Source organism: Vulpes lagopus, chromosome 4 (genome assembly GCF_018345385.1).
Source record: "Vulpes lagopus strain Blue_001 chromosome 4, ASM1834538v1, whole genome shotgun sequence".
In the NCBI taxonomy this organism is placed as follows: Eukaryota; Metazoa; Chordata; class Mammalia; order Carnivora; family Canidae; genus Vulpes; species Vulpes lagopus.
Window position 1 is genome coordinate 79639184 of NC_054827.1, and position 22162 is coordinate 79661345.

The following is a 22162-nucleotide window of genomic DNA, read 5'->3' on the forward strand; positions in this document are numbered from 1 at the left end:
AGAGAGTAAAGGATAAAACTATCTCTCAGCATTCCCAAACTACTTTGTTTTTGGAAGTTTGTATATTCAGGCAACTGTTGGCTGTTTATTGGTTTGAATAACCCAAGCAAGGTACAAGAAAATCTAACTTCTATGTTAGAACTCACATCTGCTTATGCTAGAATGAAAACCCATCTGAGAATCAATGAAGCACATGGAGAGGGTCTAATTAAATCCCTATGCCATTTCCTTTAAAGCTGTCAAATTGAAATTGTAATCGTGTATTCATTCACCCCCAGTGGTGTGGTGGTAATTTTAGAAGTGGGAATATTTAAGCAATAAGACCCAACAGGGTGTGTTTTGCTAGGATATCAACAAGACTGGATAGTTCCTAGGTAAGCAGCCAGTAGTCTGAAAACAAAACCTTTCCTAAAGACTAGGTGAATCATGAGACTATTCTACAAGTGTACAACCACCCTACACCATACTAATGACAAAGACAATTTTGGAAATGAGAACTTGTAATGGATACATTTATTAAATTATTCCATAAAACCATGTTAAACTGTTTAATAATGAAAAGCATTGACACATGATATCAAAGTCATAGTATGTTAAACAAATTAAAAATCAAATTTCCAAGATCTCTGGATTTTGAAGTCACCATAAAATTCCAAACACTTGTTCTGTCTACAATCCTTTTTATTCTTACACCTAATTTTGTTGTTGCCTTAAATGATTCCCAATAAAAATTTAAGTGAATACACATGAGAAGACTATATGCTCTGCAACTTGTTACTGGAGTACCTTTTTTGTCCCATTTTAGAGGACATCGCAGTTTTAAGGAGGAGTCTCTTTAGAACAGATTGAAATGTCTAAAAGTTCTTCACATATACTAAAATATATATATATTCCACAATTACCCAGGATGCTTTCTGCATTCTGTTTAAATAATAAATCACTAAGAAAGGCAACCAAATTAGATAGCTAATTCACTGGATTCATCATGTAGATACTGACTTAGTTAAGAGACTATGGGTACCTCCAGTCCTCAACACAGTATCTCTCTGTTCTTTTTTCTAGGCTATAGGTTTCTTATTCAATATAGAGGCAAGGACAAAAACAAACAAACAAACAAACCCACTAAAAACCAAAAACAAAAAAACACAAAACACACTCAGAACGAAAGAAAGGAAAGAAAGAAAGAAAGAAAGAAAGAAAGAAAGAAAGAAAGAAAGAAAAAGAAAAGAAAGAAGAAAAGTTCTATAAACTGTTAAACTGCTTTCCTTCATATACTTTCTGATTGGAAAATTCACTAAATTGAAGTAAAAAAAAGCTATCATGACAGCATTCTAGCAACCCACATATAAAAATTTTCTCCTTTCACTCACCGTCTCTCATTTTATACCCTTCCATCCTCCTCTACATCCAATCTCAAACAGAAACGCATCTGTAAGGATGAGAGTCTGCTGCTCTGCAGATATAACCCAGGCAGGAAAGATCATTCAGGTCAAACAACAGCAGAGAAAAAAGAAAATAGGGAGTTTGATTCTGTTTTAGCTCTCCCCACTCCTATACCAGCACCCTCTCTACACAAAAGCCTCTTAGAAAGATTTCCTCAGTCAAGTGGACAAACACAGCAACCTCAGAGAAAATTAAGGGAGGTTCTATTGTGCTCCATTCTGTATGCCTAGGGTATCCTTCAGGGAAGAATTAAGATAAGCAATATTGACAATAAAAAAAAGTAAAATAAAACAGAATATCACTTCCATAAAAAAAAAAAACTATAGAAAACTGAGTAGAACTAGAGGTTACACGAGAGAATAACTGGATAAAGGGAGGAATCATGGAACTACTCATCCCACCTTCCTCTCTATTTTGTTTAAGCCCATTCAACTTCTGGTGCCTGGGGATGGGGAAAAGGCTGGAGGTGGGCCCTTAAGAAAATGGAAGTCTACTGCTTGGATCAAATAAATTCACCTTTTCTGATCCGATTCTCCTACAATATAAAAATCACTCACAACATGAGTGTAGAGAATCATCACAATCATAATGCCAACTCACACATTACATTCTCCACCCTACGCCAGCAACAAAACTACATAGAGAGGAACAGAGTTTACAGGTAAGATGAAGAAAGATGAAATTCATAAATGATGAGTAAGAATTCAATACCACCAACATATCAGGAGAATCCATAAATTGCATCTCTCTGCAATAACACAAATCCCCAACATCAGGCAGTGACATGGAGAACACATACTAAGTTATGATAAAATTCCAATATTGAATTCTTAAAAAAAGAAGCATAAAACTTGGATGTCTTGGGATATTTCAAGCAAAGATCAACATTTGAATTATAGGGAATTGCTCTTTTAGGTTTTTATGTTACCTGAGCCAAATTTGTCCACACTTAAGAAGAGCACAACATGGGCTCCCTGGGTGGCTAAGCAGTTTGGTGCCTGCCTTTGGCCCAGGGCATGATCCTGGAGTCTGGGATCGAGTCCCATATCAGGCTCCCTACATGGAGCCTGCATCTCCGTCTGTCTATGTTTCTGCCCACCCCCCTTGTGTCTCTCATGATAAATAAATAAAATCTTTTTTTTAAAAAAAAAGAGCACAATGCTTTCAAAGAGCACATACTCTCCTACTCTTCATCTCCATAATTAGTGATAAATAACTAAAATCTCTGCAGGAAAAAAATATTAAATTACTTATTTTCAATGCTCATTGGCTAGAAAATTTGAGGGCTCAAGTTAATTGAGCATTGACCAATAGACTTCATCAGACATGTCAAATACATGACCCTACATTAGAAGGATAATTTCATAGCTTTTTCCCCACAAAAAAAAAGTGATCACTTTCAAATATAAGTATTACCCCTCAAACTAGAATTTTCCAGTTTTTTTTTTAATAAAGGACCCATATAAATGGATTTCAGAAACTATCTTTCACTTATCATAGGATATGCTCTTTCATTTTTGCTGGGTTTTTACTTTAACATATAGTATAAAATGTCATAAATATCTACAGTGAAATAATTGTCTCCACTTAAATAAATGTGATGATTACAAGCAACTTGCACTAAAAGGAGAGAATTTTTAATTTTATTGTTTTTTAAAAAGGAAGTAATTTACAGCATTCAGATGATTATTTCTTCCATATATATCAAAATTAAAAATAAACCATTTATAGGTAACAAGTATTCTTAGCACCTTAAAATATATGTGATTCTGCTACAATGTAAGCAGATTACCAATGAAAAAAATTAGTTATCTAATTGATCTTTGGCCAGATAAGGGACATGGACATGTAAAAGATATGCAGGCCTAAGCCTTCTAGATTAGATGACACTTAACTTACCTTGAGAGAGAAAAATAGTAAAAGCTTGTTAAAATCTCTGCTGTTTTAATTAGAGATGTGGTATCATGAAATACTTAATGCTTTCTTTCCTGCTGCTGGAAAAACACCTGTTCCTTGCCATTATCTGATCTTGTCAGTGCCCAAATAGCGAAGATCAAACATTCAATATCAAATGGCATTCTGAGTAGCACATCTCAACTAAACTCTACATCCAGAATTATGGCTTCATAGAGGAATAATGATCCAAACAACCCTAGTAATAATCTTGCTTCGGAAGCAAAATGTTTGCAAACTTTCCTACTGAATGTGGTTTTTTTCACACCTGTGTAGCCTTGCCAAAGGCATGCTGAGATCTCAATGGTGAGCTAACATGAAAAACGAAGTAAACTGGAATTGTGTTGCGCCAAACCTAAGAAAATTAATTTAGCTGTAGGTCTTGCCATCAAGGCACCAAAATGTGATGCCTAAGAGAGCATCACAATGTCAGCAGTAATCCTGACTAGTGTTTTTGTCCAGTAGTCTACATAGCTGGGAATCATGCCATAGCTTATGCTTTGCAGGAGAGATTGGTAGAGAAATGGCCATCCAACAGGTAAGCATCTGACCAAAGGGTCTGGGGTTTGTGGCAGAGCTGTTTTAGCAAATAGAGCTGAATGACACCAGAAAAGTAAGCACCGTCATGAGAAGGCACAATTAGATCAGGAGATATGGTTGCAGCTTGGGAGGTAGTGGACTGCTCAGGCCCAGGCCAGTCCAAGCATCAAACTTGACTCAGAACAATAAGGCCAGGGCCAAGTTCTCCCAAGGGCAAAGATGTAGCTTATATTTCTTTTCTATTGTTAGTTCTCTTTAGCTCAAAACTGGACAAAGCCTACAAGTTAAAGGTTTTTGAGGCTAGATAAGGTGTGAATCTACTTTTATGTAGTCATTTATATATATATATATATATATATATATATATATATATATATCCAACACAGAAATCACTGTGTACACACACACACACACACACACACACACATACACCAGACATGAACACACTTTTGTCAATACAGTATGAATGATTTTCTTAAGTTTGTATTTTATAAAGGTCCAAGTTTATTGCTGACTACCAAGTTTTCTTAATTTATAACAACTAATAAATCTTACTTAAGATTAGGAAAATCACATTAAGTTTATGATCTTTGACATTCAAGTATATTGTTTAAAATCTTCAAAAAATGATGAACTTTAGAGATGAGTTTCAGGCTTATATTTCATCAAAGAATATGAAAATCAGTGGAAAATGTATAGTTGTGGAATAAACCAGTGGGAATGTACAGATTTCCAATTCTGGGTTCCCTAATTTTAAGCTTTTTATATCCTGATTTATCAAACGCAAACTCTGAACTTCCCCAGTTGAAATATTTCTTAAATTCTAATATAGAAGGATTTATGTATACTCCCCATTGTTTCATTTACTTAGAAAGCAGATTGAAAGAACAATGACGCTGGATTTCAGATGTCTGGAGGAAATACTGTACGCATGACATCTGTTTTCCCTGGGGATTTGACACACATTTGCTTTAATGTACTAGTGTGTTCCTCATTACCTTAGAAGCTATACACTAAAAACAGGAGTAGTATGTTTCAGTTTTCAAGGAAAAGAAAAAATATATAAATCCCAAAGCCCTTCTCTCTGATGAACAATAATTTAGGGTTAAGCTTTCAAAAAAAGAAAAAAATGTAAATGATCATGTTTCTAAACGGCCCAACTTTTTAAAGATTACATGTTAAGTCTTCCATAAGCCTTCCATACATGTTAATTTTCCTTGTTATTAGACAATTATCCAGAGCTAGGAGGAACATGTCTTTGAAAATCAACAACTAAAAGAAATAAGATCTGCATCTCTAAATAGCCTGAGTCACCAATTTAAGATGTTTGAGGTATTAATCCTCCGGAAAATTATTTGGCCTCCAGAAGCAGTAAATTGTTAAATGTCTTTGGTGGATACCCTGGAGTTTTGCCATAAACTGACACATGAAGATCCATGCCGAACACAGAATGCCACTATTCCACGCTATACCAGCTGGCTTATAACTTCTACATCTCTGCATAATTTCCCTTAATAAAAAACATATAACATACCCAAAACACTTCCATGATTCTCACTCAGTATCTGTTCAACCAACTTGCAAACTGAGGGATATTTCCCCTGTAGATCACTTAAATTTAAATTTTTATAAAGTTCCTTCAGAGTGAAAGAACACAATTCAGAATGGTAGCATGAAGAATAAAACGTATTCTTGAAGTTGAAGTTCACATATCACATGGATAGATGAGATAAAAAAAAAAAATCTTTTCACTATGTCTGTCCTTTGCCTGAGATGACTACATCAAATGATCAGATTTTACTTTGCGGCATGAGAACTGGATGTAGCTATGAAATCAAGTGTCTCAAATTATTTCCCAAGTCCAGACAATGATAATAAACATCTCTCGAAGGGTCTAAGCCAGACCCATTAGTGAACATGAGCTGTCTCACATCAGCTGAAAAGAAAACTGTCTCCTAAAATTAAAGAGCAATTGGTATCAACATTTGCTTTCTCCTGGCACCATCTTTGATTCTTGGATTCAGACCTTTGACTCATATATCCTGATGCATTTAAATAAAACTAAAAGACTTTAATATCCCCCACTCAGTGAACTGAAGTAAATAAGTGAATTTAGTAAACTGCATCTATACACTTAATTAAACACATTTCACAACTTAATTTAGAGAATTAGAAATAATTTTGCATTTATTACAGTGGCTTTTGCATTAAAAATAGAGATACCAAAGGGGTCAGGTTGAGTTAGGGATAAAGGTTAGAAGGTCCTACTAAGAAGGCTAATAAAAAGTGACTTAAATGTCATCATCTCCCTGCCAAAATGTACAAGTGATATTTTCAGTTTGACAAGAAAACCCCATCCTTGTTTGTTGGTGTTGAATTCTGAACATAAATTCTATAGTTTTCAGAAAGAGGCGGTATGTGTGTACTTAATGAAACACTGACAGGATTGGAAACCAAAATCTTCTATTTATCAAAAGGTTAGATAGTGTATATTAAGTCACAATATGAATGTAGATTACCTACAAGAGCTTGCCAACAAAAATATTTAGGATAGAATAGTACTTTAATGACCGCCTTAGCTAGACATCCAGCAGAGAGAGCTGACCAGGTCTAGCTGACGGAGGCAAGTTATTATTAGCAAATATCTCTGCTAAGATGAGATTTAGAAGTTTTCATAGGCTATATATCTTTTGGGTTGAATTTTTTCAAAGCCTCAGAAATGACAAAAAATACTAAAGCGTGAATCCTTTATGGATTGAAAGAATAAAACAAATTGATTAACAGATCAGTGGATGACTGTATAGATGGATAGATGAACATTTAAAGACTTCATAATATAGTTTTTATTTAAATAAAAGACCAAAGTGCTTTACTTCCTTTTTTATAATATCTGGTTTGAAATCGTACCCAGTGGGTTGAAAACAGCCGAGGGAGCAACTGGGGAAATTTTTCCATAAGAAACCATAATGACACAATTCATTTTCTGCATATCATAGATATTACCATGGAAGATAAATTGAAGAGAGTCTAAGAAAGAGAAAGAACTCATGATTTAGGTATTAATTCCTCAGTCAAGAAGTTTACCCTCAGAAGACTCCATTTGTTTACATTTTTTACAAAACTATATTTCAAACATCTTGGCTGGATATATGCTCTTCATGAGAACGAGTAACTAGTTCATGATTAGCTAGATTCTCTATACACCAGGATCATCTCCAGTTGTAAATTAAGTACCAGTGGAAGTCAAATCAGCAGAGTATAATTTATTAAGCTACTGCTGTGTTAATGCAACCTCCGAAGGTAGCTCATTTACTATCCAGGATTTGATTAGCCCTTAGAAGAACATGGTTCATTTTATTCAAATAATGCTATTTCAAAACATAAATTTCACAAACTGACCCTCAGAGAAAAAATATCTTTGAATTTAAGTATATTGGAAATTTGTAAAATTCTAATTCATTCATTTTCCATCCACACTGACACCTTGCTAGTTGTATAGGGAGTTATAAAATATGTAATCCTGCTATTTTTCAAAGATAAGTTAGGCAATATCATGGGGAGGCATATTTTGCTCAGGGATCCTTACACCATTATGATACTACCCAATATGTTATGGCAATTGTAATACTTTGTAGACCAGTGAAAAATATATCTAAAAATAACTGTGCCATTTCTGAGCAAAAGCAGAAGTAATTGATGTTTCCTAGAAAAATGATCCCACCTGGCTTTGTAGAAGAGCAGCATGAGCGTTTCAGTGACAGGTAGATCCAGAACAGAGCTTTGTCCTCAATATCATTCCGATTCTCTGAAACCCCAAAGCAAGGTTCATAGAGATTCTTTAGAATGCTCCACTTGAAAGCCAGATTACACTATTTAAGTGGCCTATGGAGTTCTGTATTAAAGGCTCCCTGCTGCTCAGGCATTTTTCCCATTATAATATATTGCTGTGGATTTAACACTGTAGATGTTCTAGCATTTAACTAATATGGCTCAAAAGGTTGTCATCAGGGACGCTTCTAAATTATATCACTGCAAATAAACCTTGCTACAGAAGGAATTGCTTATTTAGCAAAGACAATTTATGGCATATTTGCATAAAAATACTACGTCTGTCTTTCAACTTCATCTGTAATGCTGCTGCTGAGCAGAAGAACATTAGATGTGTTAGGAATACCAGCGACTTTGGCAGCAAGCTAATTTGTAAGTGCATACTGCAAACTAAGTGCCCCCGCAATGCCCCAACTTATACCCTGCTTAACTAACTCATAGATGTTTGCATAATAGAAAGAGTATAGAAAAATACTTATTACGCAGCTCTTCCATGTAGCTTACGGGAAATTGGTAATCAACCACTGGATGTTAGTCCCCTGTGATATGTGGCCTAGAAAGCAGGTGAATGAAGCAATTCAAGGCAAGGCAGTTTCCAGAGGAGAATGAAATATTGGCCACATGGTTAGATTGTTTGAAGACATATTTTGTACCCGTCTTCTGACACCAACCAACAGTGAATGTGAAAGCAGACAGGAGAATGAAAGGTATTTACCAAGCCTTGTCATGTCCTCTTGATCTCAGTTGAGGGCCCATGCTTGTTGGTACTGCAGAACACAAAAACAGCTTAGAGACTCAGAGAAGCCTGCATTCAATATTTGTCTTAACGTATGTGCTATGTGCTCTTAGACAAGTTGTTTGACCTAAGATTCAATTTTTTCATATATTTTGAAACGGGTATAACATACTGATTTTTGTGGTTAAGAGAACTTAACAGCCTTTTCAGTTAGATAAGGTGGGTACTTTTACCTACATTCTGTAGATAAGAAAATTGAAGCTCAATGAATTTAAGAGAATCTGTACAAATTTAAGAATTTGTAAAAAGTCACATACAAAGATAATACCAGAGCTGGGTACAAATTCCAAGATTTTTGGCTCCCGACTTAAAAATATTTCTATTCCAACATGTAGGATTCTCAATTTTCCTAGATTTTGTTAGGTGTTCTGACCTCACAAATGTACACATAAGCTATCTTCATTTTTAACCCAAACAAATCTTTTATTTATTAAAAAGCGGAGAAAAAACAAAACCTCAAACAGCTAGTCAGGTTGCAACTGGCACTTGCTATTTTGAATGTCTATCCACAGGTCTCCTAAACTGTTCCTAGTTTTTCACAGATTTTTCTTTTATTTCAACTCTGAATTCAAAAGATATAAGTGTTCTACTTCCCTCTGAGACTACAGTAGTGTCCTGAGATAGAAGAAAATACAGGACAAAGGAGACCACTTTAAGTGTAAGCCATCTGTGGATTGAATGTTGACTGGGCACTTCCCTGGCTGCCATATGCTTACTATAAATTTTTTTCTCTATTGAACTAATATGATCATCTCAGAAACTTAGGTTACAATATGGTCATAGCAAAATACATGTCTACAAATTAATTATTTCACATTCAAGCAGTATTTTAAGTTAGAACTTATCCATGTCCCTGGTACAATTTACCATACTACATAATTTATGTATTTATTTCCTTTATTTTCTCATATCCCATTAAAAATAAAATTCAGGAGTAATTATTGTCACCACTATATCCCCAATTCCTAGAAAAAGTAACCAAGACATAAACATGTATTAAATATTTGTTAAATGAATGAATGCATCCCACAATCAAATACATACCTTAAATGGGAATATGAATTTCATTTGATGCCAACCCAATCAGTCTTTTATTGTATCATCCTTTCTCACCTATTTAAAGTGAATTTCTCACCTGCTTAAGGTACAATTTCCCTTCTTTTTCCTGCATTATCAATGTATTGCACTATGAAATTCTCCCGATTCACTTACAGTTATGCATTAATATCTATCAACTTGAAAAAAAAAAAACACCTTAACATCATAGCTCCCTCCAGCTGTATCTTCATTTGTCTGCTCCCTTTATATGAAATCTTTTTTTAAAAGTTGTCTCTACTTCCTGAATCCACTTCTTCCCTTTCCATCATTTCTTGACACACATGACTCAAACTATAATCTCTTTTGTTCATGTCATCAGTGATCTCCATGTTGTCAAAGCCGATGCCCAGTATGGTTTGAACACTTTCTTCACTTGACTCTTAGGATATCATTTGCCTTTACTCTCCTCCTATCCCACTGGTACATACTTAATCTTCCTAAACTAGAATCACTGATATATCCCAAGGCTGTCTTCAACACTCTGCTTCCATCTTCTATTGACACTTACCATCTAGGTAATCTCATTCAATGTCATGGCTTTAAATATCATCTGTATGTTAATGACTCTGATTTTAATCACTATCACTATTCTCTCTCTCTTAAACTGCAGATTCATATATCCAATGCCTATTTCACATGTTCAGCTGAATAGCTGCAAGACATCTCAAATTTAGCACGCCCAAATGCAGACTCTATGCTTCCCCCATGTTCTTCATTTCAGTTAAGGGCACCTCCATGATTTCAGTTGTTTATGTCACAAAACTTAGTGTCAGCATAGGCTCCTCTCTTGCTCTCACACTCCACATTCCAATCCCTCAGTAAATCCCCTAAGCTCTACCTTCAACGTATATTCTTAACCAGCTACTCCTTAATACTTCTAACACCGTAGTTGAAATCACTATCATCTGTCATCTATACTACTGCAATGGGCTCCTAAACTCTTTTTTTTTTAAAGATTTTATTTATTTCTTTAAAAGGGGGCGGAGGGGCAGAGGAAGAGGGACAGAATCCAAAGCAGACTCTGTGTGCTAAGTGCAGAGCCTGACATGGGGCTCAATCTCACAACCCTGAGATCATGAACTGAGCTGAAATCAAGAGTCAGATGCCTAACTGACTGAGCCACCTAGACACCCCAAGTATGTTTCTAACCATGTCACTCTTACAGTCTATTCTCTTTTTTTTTTAAGATTTTATTTATTTATTCATGAGAGACAGAGAGAGAACAAGAGGCAGAGACACAGGCAGAGGGAGAAGCAGGGTCCATGCAGGGAGCCCGACTCAGGACTCGATCCCAGGACTCCAGGATCATGTCCTCCCGCCAAAGGTGGTCCTAAACCGCGGAGCCACCTGGGCTGCCTTTACAGTCTATTCTCAATACAGTATTCAGCAATCTTTATAAAACATAAATTAAATCATGTCAATGGGCACCTGGGTGGCTCAGTCAGTTAAGTGTCTGCCTTCAGCTCAGGTCATGATCCCAGGGTCCTGAGGTCCCTGCTCAGCTGGGAGTTTGCTTCTCCCTCTCCCCCTGCCCTTCCCTCAGTTCATTTTCATTTTTTCTCTCTCAAGTAAATAAATAAAATCTTAAGGGAAAAAAATCCATAAATTAAATCATGTCAAAATTTTGCTGACAACCATCTGTTAGCTTCTGAAATCACTCAGAATGAAACCCAAAGTCTTAACCACAGCATAAAAGACCCAAATCATCTCTGACCCACCCTGAAAATTCTCTGATTTCATCTCTCATCATTCTCCTATGAATTATGATCCAGTTAACATGAGACTCCTAAATATTCCTCAAATATTCTAAGTACCACCCCTTCCCCACCTCACTGCAATTATATTTTCTTTTGCCTAGAAGATGTTCCCTCAAAATGTCTAGATGGGTTTCTGCAACACATCCTCAAGTTCTGTGCTCAAATCAGACTCTAGCAGAAAGGTTTCATTGACCATTCTATATAAAATAATATCCTATTCCTATAATTCTATATATCCTTATCCTTCCTTCAATTAGCTAACATATATTATTTGTTTATTGCCTTCTTCTCTTCTCTTGAACATGAGCTCTAAGAGAGCAGAAACATTATCTATTGTGTATATTGCTGTATCCCAGTCTTGGGACAGTTCCTGGTACATGGCTGATGCTTAGTAAATATCTGTTGAATCAGCTGAATGACTCCCTTAACTATGAAAATATAGGGTAAGGAGAAACCACTGTCTCAGAAAAAGTTATACTAGGACCTCCCATGGCCAAATAAAGTAGAAAAACAGAGGCTTAAATAAAATTAGCTTCTTCGACTACAGGGCTTCTCAAAGGAGAATAGTATAGAGTGTATCATATGCCAAATGTATGAAATTAGGAAAACCTTTATAAAGGAGATTTCATGAGATTACCTTTCTGGAGAACACACTGGAGAAATGGTGCCAAACTTAAACTGTATAGAATAGAATATATTTTGCAAGGAAGTTATACTAATGACTTATACTAGTGTTTGGCCAGCTAGATATGGCACCAGAATTTGGGCAAAATAATTTAATGAAAAATATTTCATTTTTTAAGAAAAGAAAGATAAAGAAAAGTATTTCATTTTAATTTTGTAGGTGTGGAAAAATATTTTTAAGCTCCTAAAGATGAGAAATCTAAAGGAGTGAGCTACTATGTGAAGTGGGAATAAGTTACTCAATTTATGAAGCTCATAAAACTTCATTTTCATGTGAACTCTATAAGATATATATTGCTATCTCTACTTTTTACATGAAGGAAACAAAACTTAGGGTGTTTAAGTGACTAACTCAAAAAATTAATGATAGGACCAGAGTCTGAACCTAGGTCATTCCAGTGAGCCAAATCCCAGAATTTATTCCTCCTCCTCTCCTGTCTTTCCTCCCTTCTTTCTTTCACTTCTTTCTCATTCATGATGCCTCTCTAAAATTCAAAGTCATTAAAAAAATCACCGACCTCTCCCCACAAAGACTTGGTCTTTCTATTATGTGAGAAATACTCTTTTGGAAACCAACAAATTTTGTACAGGTTTCATGAAAAATGGGCCCCATTTTGCATTATACTGGTCCATTACTTTATATGGACCACCCTGCACTTCCTATTCTCTCCCCAGGCTCTTTTTTATTTCGTAGGAACAAAAACATTTTCTCTTAAAACAAAAGCTTCATTTAAAAGAAAATTAATTATTATTTAAAGGGTAGTTCAAATGCCATTTCAAATCATACCTTATTTCTTTATATCCAAGGCATTCTGCATAGAATGTAGACTATCTGAAAATGGTCACTTTTTTCCCCATTCCCTGTTTCCATCAGTCGTGGGGTAAGCAGGAAAGCAAAGACTTCATGCAGATGTGTTCTGTTACTACTTGAGACCAGTATTTTTCATTCTCATCTTAATTCTCCTTTATAACCACACAGAGTTATTCAAATTTGGGAGGTATGGCTGATTAAGTTTATATAAATAAACTCAAATTGCTCGAAAGAAGAAACGAAATCAATCTCTTCTTATGCCTTTACTTTTCTCAGTTGCTTTTATGATTGTGATTTTGCTAGTTCACAACCAAATAGCCCTCTGCCTTAAATACAGGTTCTCTTCCCTAAGTTGAGCTCTCAGATAATCCTGACTGTATGAGTTTGACTTAATAATACTTACCACCTAGGAAACTGAGAAATCTGAATGTTATTAGGTTAAAGGATGGTATGACAACTTTGTGGAAGCATTCTCTAGTAAATTTCAATTTTCATTTTATAGTGTCAATTCAGATCAATGTTTCTATTTAGAATTTCAAATCCATAAACATTACATTCATTCATTCATTCATCAGTAATCAGAAAATGCAAATTTAAATAATAATGAGATACCATTTTTATATCAGGCAATGAAAGTGTTAATTCATGCTACTGTGGTAATCATTTTTCAATATATAAGTATATCAAATCAACACAACACACCCATAGTAAACTTATACAATGTTGTATGTCAATTATATCTCAATAAAGCTAGGGGGTAAAAGGAGATACCATGATTCAGTTCTTGGTAAAGGCCCTATTCTGGCTTCCAGGCAGCCAGCATCTTGCTGGGTGCTCGCGTCACTTCTTTGTTTTCTAGGAAAGAGCAAGAAGAGCTCCTTTATCTCTTCCTCTTCTAAAAGGGCACTAAACCCCTCATGGAGATCGCACACTCATGACTTAATATAACCCTAACTACCCCTAAGGCCCCACCTTCCAATACCATCACATTGGGAGTTAGAGTTTCAACATATGATTTGGAAGGCAAGGGGCCTTCAAATCAGGCCATAACATTGGTATAGGACAACTTTTAAATATATGTCCATAGAGACAGGAACGTGCATAATCCCTACAGTACTGCTTGTAGCACCAAAATAGATTTAACTATACATAAGTACTTCTTTAAAAAATGATACTGAGTGAAAAAGAAAGGGAAAATATTATAAATGTAGTGATGTAGCTAAGGTTAAGCATTTTAAAACAAAAAAGCCTTTAAATTATTTATGGTACATATACATATATGAGATAATAATGAACTAGAAAGTTGCACACCAAATTCATAAAAGAGAGTTCCTGTGGAGGCAGGAAGAATAGAATGAGACTGACACTGGTAATTAATGGACAACAGAAATGACTAAATTTTAACAATTGTCAGTTATGAAAATGGATCTACTATTCTATGTATTTTTCTGAAAATATTTGTTTAATTTATAAACAAATTATTAGAATCTTCCATACTTTATGACCAATAATAAATTCCAAAATACACCTGGGTTTAGAAGGCTGGAATAGTTCATTTTATCTTCATAATATTTATGATAAATAGGGTTTATATTTGCAGAACAACCAGAATTGTGTAACAGGACTAGTAATCATACACTGGATATTCCAATGAAATATTTACCGAGTTTTGATGTTAATAAGACATTTGTAAATATATAGAACTTGTGAAAATGTATATTATAATATGCTAAGGCCACTAGTTGGCATTAGGATGTATTACATGATTGAACTAATAGCAATATGGGTAAAAAGTAGTGTAAGCACATCCCTGCTGAGAAACCTAAGGAAAGTTTCTAGTGTTACTAAAAGATGGAAAATATTGTTATTTAAAGACCATGAATTCTAAACACAAAGTAACAATGAGTTTAGCCATTTGAGTTTCAAAACAAGATTGAGATCAAGAATATTTTGCAGAAAACCTGTGCAGAATAAGAGAGGAAGTAGAAAAATATGGATACATGTGTAGGAATAATGCTCCTATCTAAAAATTCCAACTAAGCTGGTGGTAAATATTTTGAACCTATGTTTCTCTAAGCAGCATACTTACAGGATCTAATGTCAAAAAATTTTAGAATCAGGGTGCCTGGTTGGATCAGTTGCTGAAGCACCTGCCTTCGGCTCAGGTCATGATCTCAGGGTCTTGGAATTAAGCTCTGAGCTCTGTGTTGGCTCCCTTGCTCAGCAGGGAGTTTCCTTCTCCCTCTCTCTGGCCCTCCCCTCCGCCCATTCTCTCTCTCTCTCTCTCTCTCTCTCTCTCTCTCTCTCTCTCTCTCTGTCTCTCTCCCTCCAAATAAATCAAAACAATCTTTTAAAAAAATTTTAGATTTAGATAATGGTGGCCATTGGCATTTTATTGAAATGTCATAGGGTGATTTGCTTTTTGAGGCTTGTATGTACTAAAAATATGTCCTTGCCAAAACTATTAACTGTATTGCCTTAGGTCCCATCATTTGTTACCTGCGAAATCTCTCAATTTACTGCCCTCTTCCAGTTTCTACCCTATTTTTAATTCATTGTCCACTCTAACATCATGTCACTGATATAAAATCCTGATCATGTCAGTCCCTAATTTAAAACCTGCAAAACAAAAACAGCCTGCAATGAGCTAGTCCTATGAGTTTGGACACACTTCTTTTAAGAATAGTTGAATAAGAAAAGTAAGATGCAGAAAAATATGCAAAGTATTCTTTTGTAAAGTGAATAATGACAAAAAAAAAGCTATGTGTGAAAGCTGGAAATATGTATCACATAGTGTATGCTTAAATATGACTATACAACCATGGAGAAAACAAAGGTTACAAAATATTAACAGGAGTTGGGAAGGGAAAGATGTGGATGGGGAGTTGGAGAGATAGAGAGGGAAGAGAAGTAAGAGGGAGGACTCAGTTGAAAAAGGAAAGGGAAAAAACAGTATGTATGTGTTCACATTTATACATATTGACACATACCATGTGTATGAATTTTTTAAAGTTTTTTTAAATTTTATTTAGAGAGAGAGCAAGAGAGCAAGTAGGGGGAGGGGCAGAGGGAGAGAATCTCAAGCAAATTCTTCACTGAGCACAGAGCCCAATGCAGGGCTCAATCCCACAACCCATGAGATCCTGACTTGAGTTGAAACCAAGAGTCCATCACTCAATCAATTGCGCCACCCAGGCATCCCTATGTGTATAATATTTTAAATAAACACTTTTTAAATTTATTTTTTATTGGTGTTCAATTTGCCAACATATAGAATAACACCCAGTGCTCATCCCATCAAGTGCCCCCCCAGTGCCCATCACCCAGTCATCCCACCCCCACCCACCTCCCCTTCCACCACCCCTAGTTCGTTTCCCAGAGTTAGGAATCTCTCATGTTCTGTCTCCCTTTCTGATATTTCCCACTCATTTTTTCTCCTTTACCCTTTATTCCCTTTCACTTTTATTTATATTCCCCAAATGAATGAGACCATATAATGTTTGTCCTTCTCCGATTTAAATAAACACTTAAAAAGCAAAATAATAATTATAACGCCCCATTATCTGTAGGAAGAAGTTGAAACTCTTTGGTATAAAACAGTCTTTCCAGTCCCCAAATTCTTATCTCATAATCACACCAGCCTATGTCCCAACTGCGTCTCCTCATTGTTCCCATACCACACCATCTGAACTCTCCCCGTCTTACATAACCATCATGTATCTGGAATGCCCTTTCCTCCTTTCTCCCCAGGGAAACCCTATCTTCATTCATGATCCAGTTCAAATGTCCCTTGTGAAGCCTTTCTTAAATTGAGATACTCTATCTTCTGTGCTCCCTTAGGCTTTTGTAGATCCTTCTATTGTGATGCTATTATGTATTATGTATTATGATTACTTTTGGACATATTTCAGCATATAATTCTCTCACTAGATGGTTAATTACATGAGGAAAAGAAGCACATGCTTAATTTTTACACATCCAGAACCTAGTATAATACTACCATTTAGGAAATGGTAGGCACTTTTTGTTGAATTAATTGACTGACTTCTGTGTGATTTTATGTGATACCCATAAAATGATACCCAACATTGTTTGCTTTTTGTGTGCCAAGTTTAAGCATTTAAATCCCTGTAAGCAAATCAGTTTTGTTCTGGTTAATGGCCATGGTTTACACACATCTCATACCTGCCTGTGTAACAGGGTGTTAGGGAGGGATCCTTTCTATCTAAGCTTTGGGAGGCCACTAGGAACAAAACAATAGGTGGCATTTCTTCCACATTCCAAACTGAGGTACTAGGCCGCCTATACAAAACTTGAGGAGCATGTAGACTACAACCCCTTGGTGACACATCTACCTCGGGGGTCTCAAAAAATTGAAATCGAGGAAACTAGAAGGGACAAATTCCTCTGGAGAAAGTTGTTGGGGGCTATAGCAATTTTCCATCTCCTTCGCCTGTGAGAGAAGATTTGAGAGCACTTCTCAAGAGGTTGGTGTTTATTCCTTCAAGTTTGGAAGACAGAAGACAAGTATTTGGTCCACGCTTGAGAAAGGTCAGGCAAAGGACTCACTAGAGCTGTCTGCTTAGTGGCAGAGCAAAGAAATATGGCTCTACTCAGAGCAGCTGTATTCCTTACAACAGGGCAGTTTCATGATTCTGCAGACTGAATATAGGCCCTTTAGATGGGAGCTGGCTAACAGGTTCTTTTGAGGATTTTTCTAAGGATGAGACTTCTTTAGCATAGAGAAGCTGTGGAATCCTACTGGCAATAAAGCTGAGCATTTAAAGCATTCAGGCAGAAGAGAGGGGATTGCATGATTCTTGCAGGAGAACCTCTGAGGAATTCACAACCTCTGAGTGCCCCCCATGACAAGACAACACAGAATGCTAGCATATTTGCCCCACGCCTCTCCTCTTCCCCAACACCCCAACAAGGAAAGGTGAAACTTTAGTGCTTCTGGTAACGGGGATGCCAGGACATTTCCTCATCTGCGACCGGCCCAAAATGGGAAAGCTTTTAATTTTACATGAAATTAAAGGTTCACTTTACCAAAATGGGATTGTCACTGTGACTATATACGATTAGAGTAGTACTCCTTTTACCATACAAAGGTGAATGAAAAAGCTATGAAACATCTAAAATTAACAACCAGAGGTTGGAAAAAGAGCTAATACTATGAAGGTTTGAACTTAATGTGTTCTAGCTGTTCAAACAAACTTGTTGTGCATGCTATTTTACACAACAGGAATGGAATGAAAAATATGTATTAATTTGTATCAATGTACTGCCCCACTACAGAGTGAAAGAAACCTCAAGCGCATGTTTGCCTCAGAGAGGAGTATTGGACTATTGTTATTCTAAAGGCCAATGTTAAGAGTAAATTGTCAAAGATATATAAAATATCCTCTTAATGTCATGATGGAAACTCACAATGAGTTTTAATCACTGTAACAATTCTAACACAAAAAAATCTCATCTTCACAAAGAATTTTAGTCATATAATAAGATACTCTCTTAGTCCAATCGAATAATTAAGAGAACACTTACAGAATTGTTTTTCCTGCCATACTAATTTCCAGCATGTGAGGTATGATAGTAGGCACTGGAGAAACAAAGATGAAGACCACCACATCCTTGTTACTGAGCAGGTCACAAGAAAGGCAAACATATAGACAAAAAAACACCAGCCACTGGACTGGTGAAGGCCTTCGTCAGATCACAGCGGGACTGTTAGTATGTCACCTAGCAGTGCCTGCCTCTGTCATGAGACTCATGCCCTCATGCTCATCTCTGTTAATTTCTAAAGTATTTCTAAAATAAATCTAAATTTCTAAAATAAATCTAATATGATCATGGCACACACTTACTTTGAATGCTCTACTAGTTTCTGGTAAATTTCGATGTTAAGTTGAAGTAACTTAATCTGGGATAATCTTTATGATCTGCTTCCTAACTACTTCTTCATTCTCATTTTTAAATATTCCTCTCTTGTTAACCTTATACTTCAGTGCCTCAAACTATACCACATTGTTTCACAGCTCTGAGCCTTTATCCACACTGTCCTTTCTCCCTAAAATCCCTTTGCCATCTCATTTGCCTGCAAAATTTCAGTTCATTCTCTGAAAACTTGCTAGGACATTCACCTCTTCTGTGAGGTCCTTCATGTCCACCTCTTTTTTCTGAACAAATCACATCCTTATTCATATCTATTCCATTTCTTCACCATACTTCTATAATGACACATGCATTATTCGTCAACAAGTTTTTACTCAGAAGCTCATCTCTACCTCTAAATGATTAAGCACCTGGTATGGTAACTAGAAATTATAGTCAATGAGCAAATGAAATAACTGAACCAAACTCAATTTGTTCCCAGTTGTATAATATCTATTGACCATGATTAGGGGCCATTTCTTGGCAGTCAAATGGAAAGTTGCTAAAAAGGCTTTAATAATTGATTCTGAAAAACATACAGAAGAAGCAGATTGGAGGAGAGTTGGCTGACTTGCCCCGGTGAATGAGGCCCAGGATTTATGAGTTAGAAACTGAGGAGTCCTAAGAGGCTCAGAGGGCTCAGGTCCTACAAAGACTTGGGTATTGGAAGAAACAATTAGTTGACACTACTAAGAAATCAGACAAGAAATCCCTGCAGCCTGGCATGATGTCACTTGATCTTCGTTCATACTTTAGATTCCATTTGTTTTTTCATGTGGCTTCCATGCTCCTCTAGCTTTCCCTAGAGGCATGCTCATATTTAGAGAACCTGTAATAAAAAGATTAGATAAACAATAACAATGGCTGCCTTCTACTTGTTGGAAATTCACACAATTTATACAAAAGTATAAATGTCAGGAAGAATTATTAACCAAGCACCCCCCCTTCCAGTTAGTTGGTATCTTTCCTTTCTCACTTGATTTTTTTTTTTAAGAACAAAAACTAAAGACTTGGCACTTTCTCCATAATTTTTATTATTCCTGAATATAACTGAATGAGAACTATTTAAATTAATTTTTCCATAGCACTACCATCACATCTTCATTTTTAACATCCATCATTGCAATTAATGTTTCCCCATCTCTACCATTATCACTGTGATTAAATTGAATCTTCTTTGGATCTGCTTATCCCAGAGATCAAATTATATGCTCCTTAATTTTTACAGTTTCACATACACCACACAAAAAAATAGAGTCCCTATGGATATAGACTGTGAGCTTGGCTTTACATATCCTAAGAAACAAACTACTGAACAACCTATTCCAAACTGAGACATTTAAGCCTAATATATAGTTTCTGACCATTCATTGATTCAACGAAACCTTAGTGAGCTTCTACTGAGAGTAAGTACTATAATACACATTGTAAATAGTAATATACAAAGAACACATATTACCTTCAGGGGGCTCCAGTGCAGTGATTTCACAGACAATGACAAATACTTGAGGTAGGGGCTATGTTGGAAGGTGCTACAGAAATGAGAGGGTGCACCAGGGACAACTCCCAGGAGGCATCCCAGAAAAGGTCAAGTTTAAGTAAGTTTTGAAGGACGAGTAAGAGTTCGACCAAGGCCCAATAATGGGGAAGGGAATTCCAAGCAGCAAGAACTACAGATGCTAGAGTCTGAAGACACAAGCATGGTGGTGCTTTTGTTGTAGTTGGAGCCTGGAGTGTGCATGAAAGTTATTGAGAATGGAGCTACCTTAGCAGGCAGGCCTTGATGGTGAACAGCCTCTTATGCCATGTTTAGATTTTACCCTGAAGATCATGAGGAGTCAATTCAGAAATTTTACCAGGTGAGTGGTTGGATCAGATTCATTTAGTAGAAAAGTCATTGTGGCCCAAGTATAAAGGAGACAGGAGAAGCAGTTGAGGGATTATCAGAGAAATTTAGGTGAGAGAGGGAATCCTGAGAGATGAGCCTATTTGGGAAGGAAGACATTGGGGCCGCTTTCAGGCAAGCAGAGACAGCTGCTAGAAAATCAGGTAGAACATACTTCTTGGTTTCTGTAGTTATTCCCTGCATTTTATATTGTTTATATTCTGCAGCTTACCCTTCCACCCAGCCCTAATTTCAGTCTAAATTACATGCCCTCACTGCAAATAGTAAAGCGGCCAGGGCACTGTAAGCCTGGAACTTGCTAACCCAGGCTTCCCGTCCTGTAGTTTTGTAGTAATATACCTGGCTGATGGAGTTTGCACTGTGCTTGAAATATCCACACTACAAAATTTGCTTTTGGAATTTCAATCACTTTTGATTTAGTCTTAAATTGTGGCAGGAAAACTATGTCTTAGTTGTGTACTTCTTGGGAAGTTTGGAGGGAGACAAAACACACACACACACACACACACACACACACACAGAACCAACCCACGTCATGGAAATCTTTCCCTAGGGCTATGTTTTATTGGCCAGTGCTCTACAGGGCACAAAAAGGTAAGGGTAGAAGGGGTAGAAATGAATATTCTCTTCTGGGCACACCCAGAGGTGAAGGAATGTGATCCTTGGTGTGTTTGGGTTGATCTGCCCACATATAGAAAATTAATAGGCAGCTACACAGTTTTGAAAATTATATCCTAAAGTCCTTTGCCATGATTTCTTATGGGAAAATTATTTTTGATAAATGCAGTTTTGGATTGCTCATGTTTCTCCAATAATAATTCCATCACATATGTCAAGGAGTTACTATATATGCGTCTGGAAATGAGGAAAAAAGATCTAAGCCAGAGATACTCTATTATAATTTTTTTTAAAGTAATGGACATTCTTTTTATCCCATACCCTTTTTGCATGTGAAAAAAATATTGTCTCTAACTCCATCTTAAGGGTGAATGAACAAAATAAATCAATTGATGTAATGCCAAACAGTCTAAATAATGGGTTCTAATAACTAAACTAGCATGTTGGGGTTTTCATTTAATGATTAAAAGCCAAACTGTCACAACATTTTATTATGTGAATGGATGCAAAAAGGTTTAACAATTCAGACCTTTACAAATTCCAATTTCCAAATTAGTTCTGAAAAGTTTTAAATACAATTAACTCTAAAGCGTGTGATTTCCTCCCCAAAAGGAAATACTTTATTAACTCCTGATTTAACAGGCAAATTGAAAATGATAAAATGATAAGATTTTGTAAGTCTAAGATTCTAGTCAGAATATTAAGGATTAAACTAATGAAACTTTACTAACCACTAGTTTATTAAAAGTTTACTTTAAATTTCTAAACATATATATGCAAAAATTAAGGAATAT

General features: G+C 36.1%; 1 long non-coding RNA gene across 2 annotated transcripts in view; it reads right to left on the bottom strand.

The window, feature by feature from the left end:
* The window catches only part of LOC121490140, a 150749-nt gene that overhangs the window by 49295 nt on the left and 79292 nt on the right, over nucleotides 1-22162 (bottom strand). For both annotated transcript variants that reach the window (XR_005987518.1, XR_005987517.1), the window contains one exon: nucleotides 8480-8531. This is a non-coding gene — a long non-coding RNA (uncharacterized LOC121490140). The remainder of the gene's footprint in view (nucleotides 1-8479; nucleotides 8532-22162) is intronic.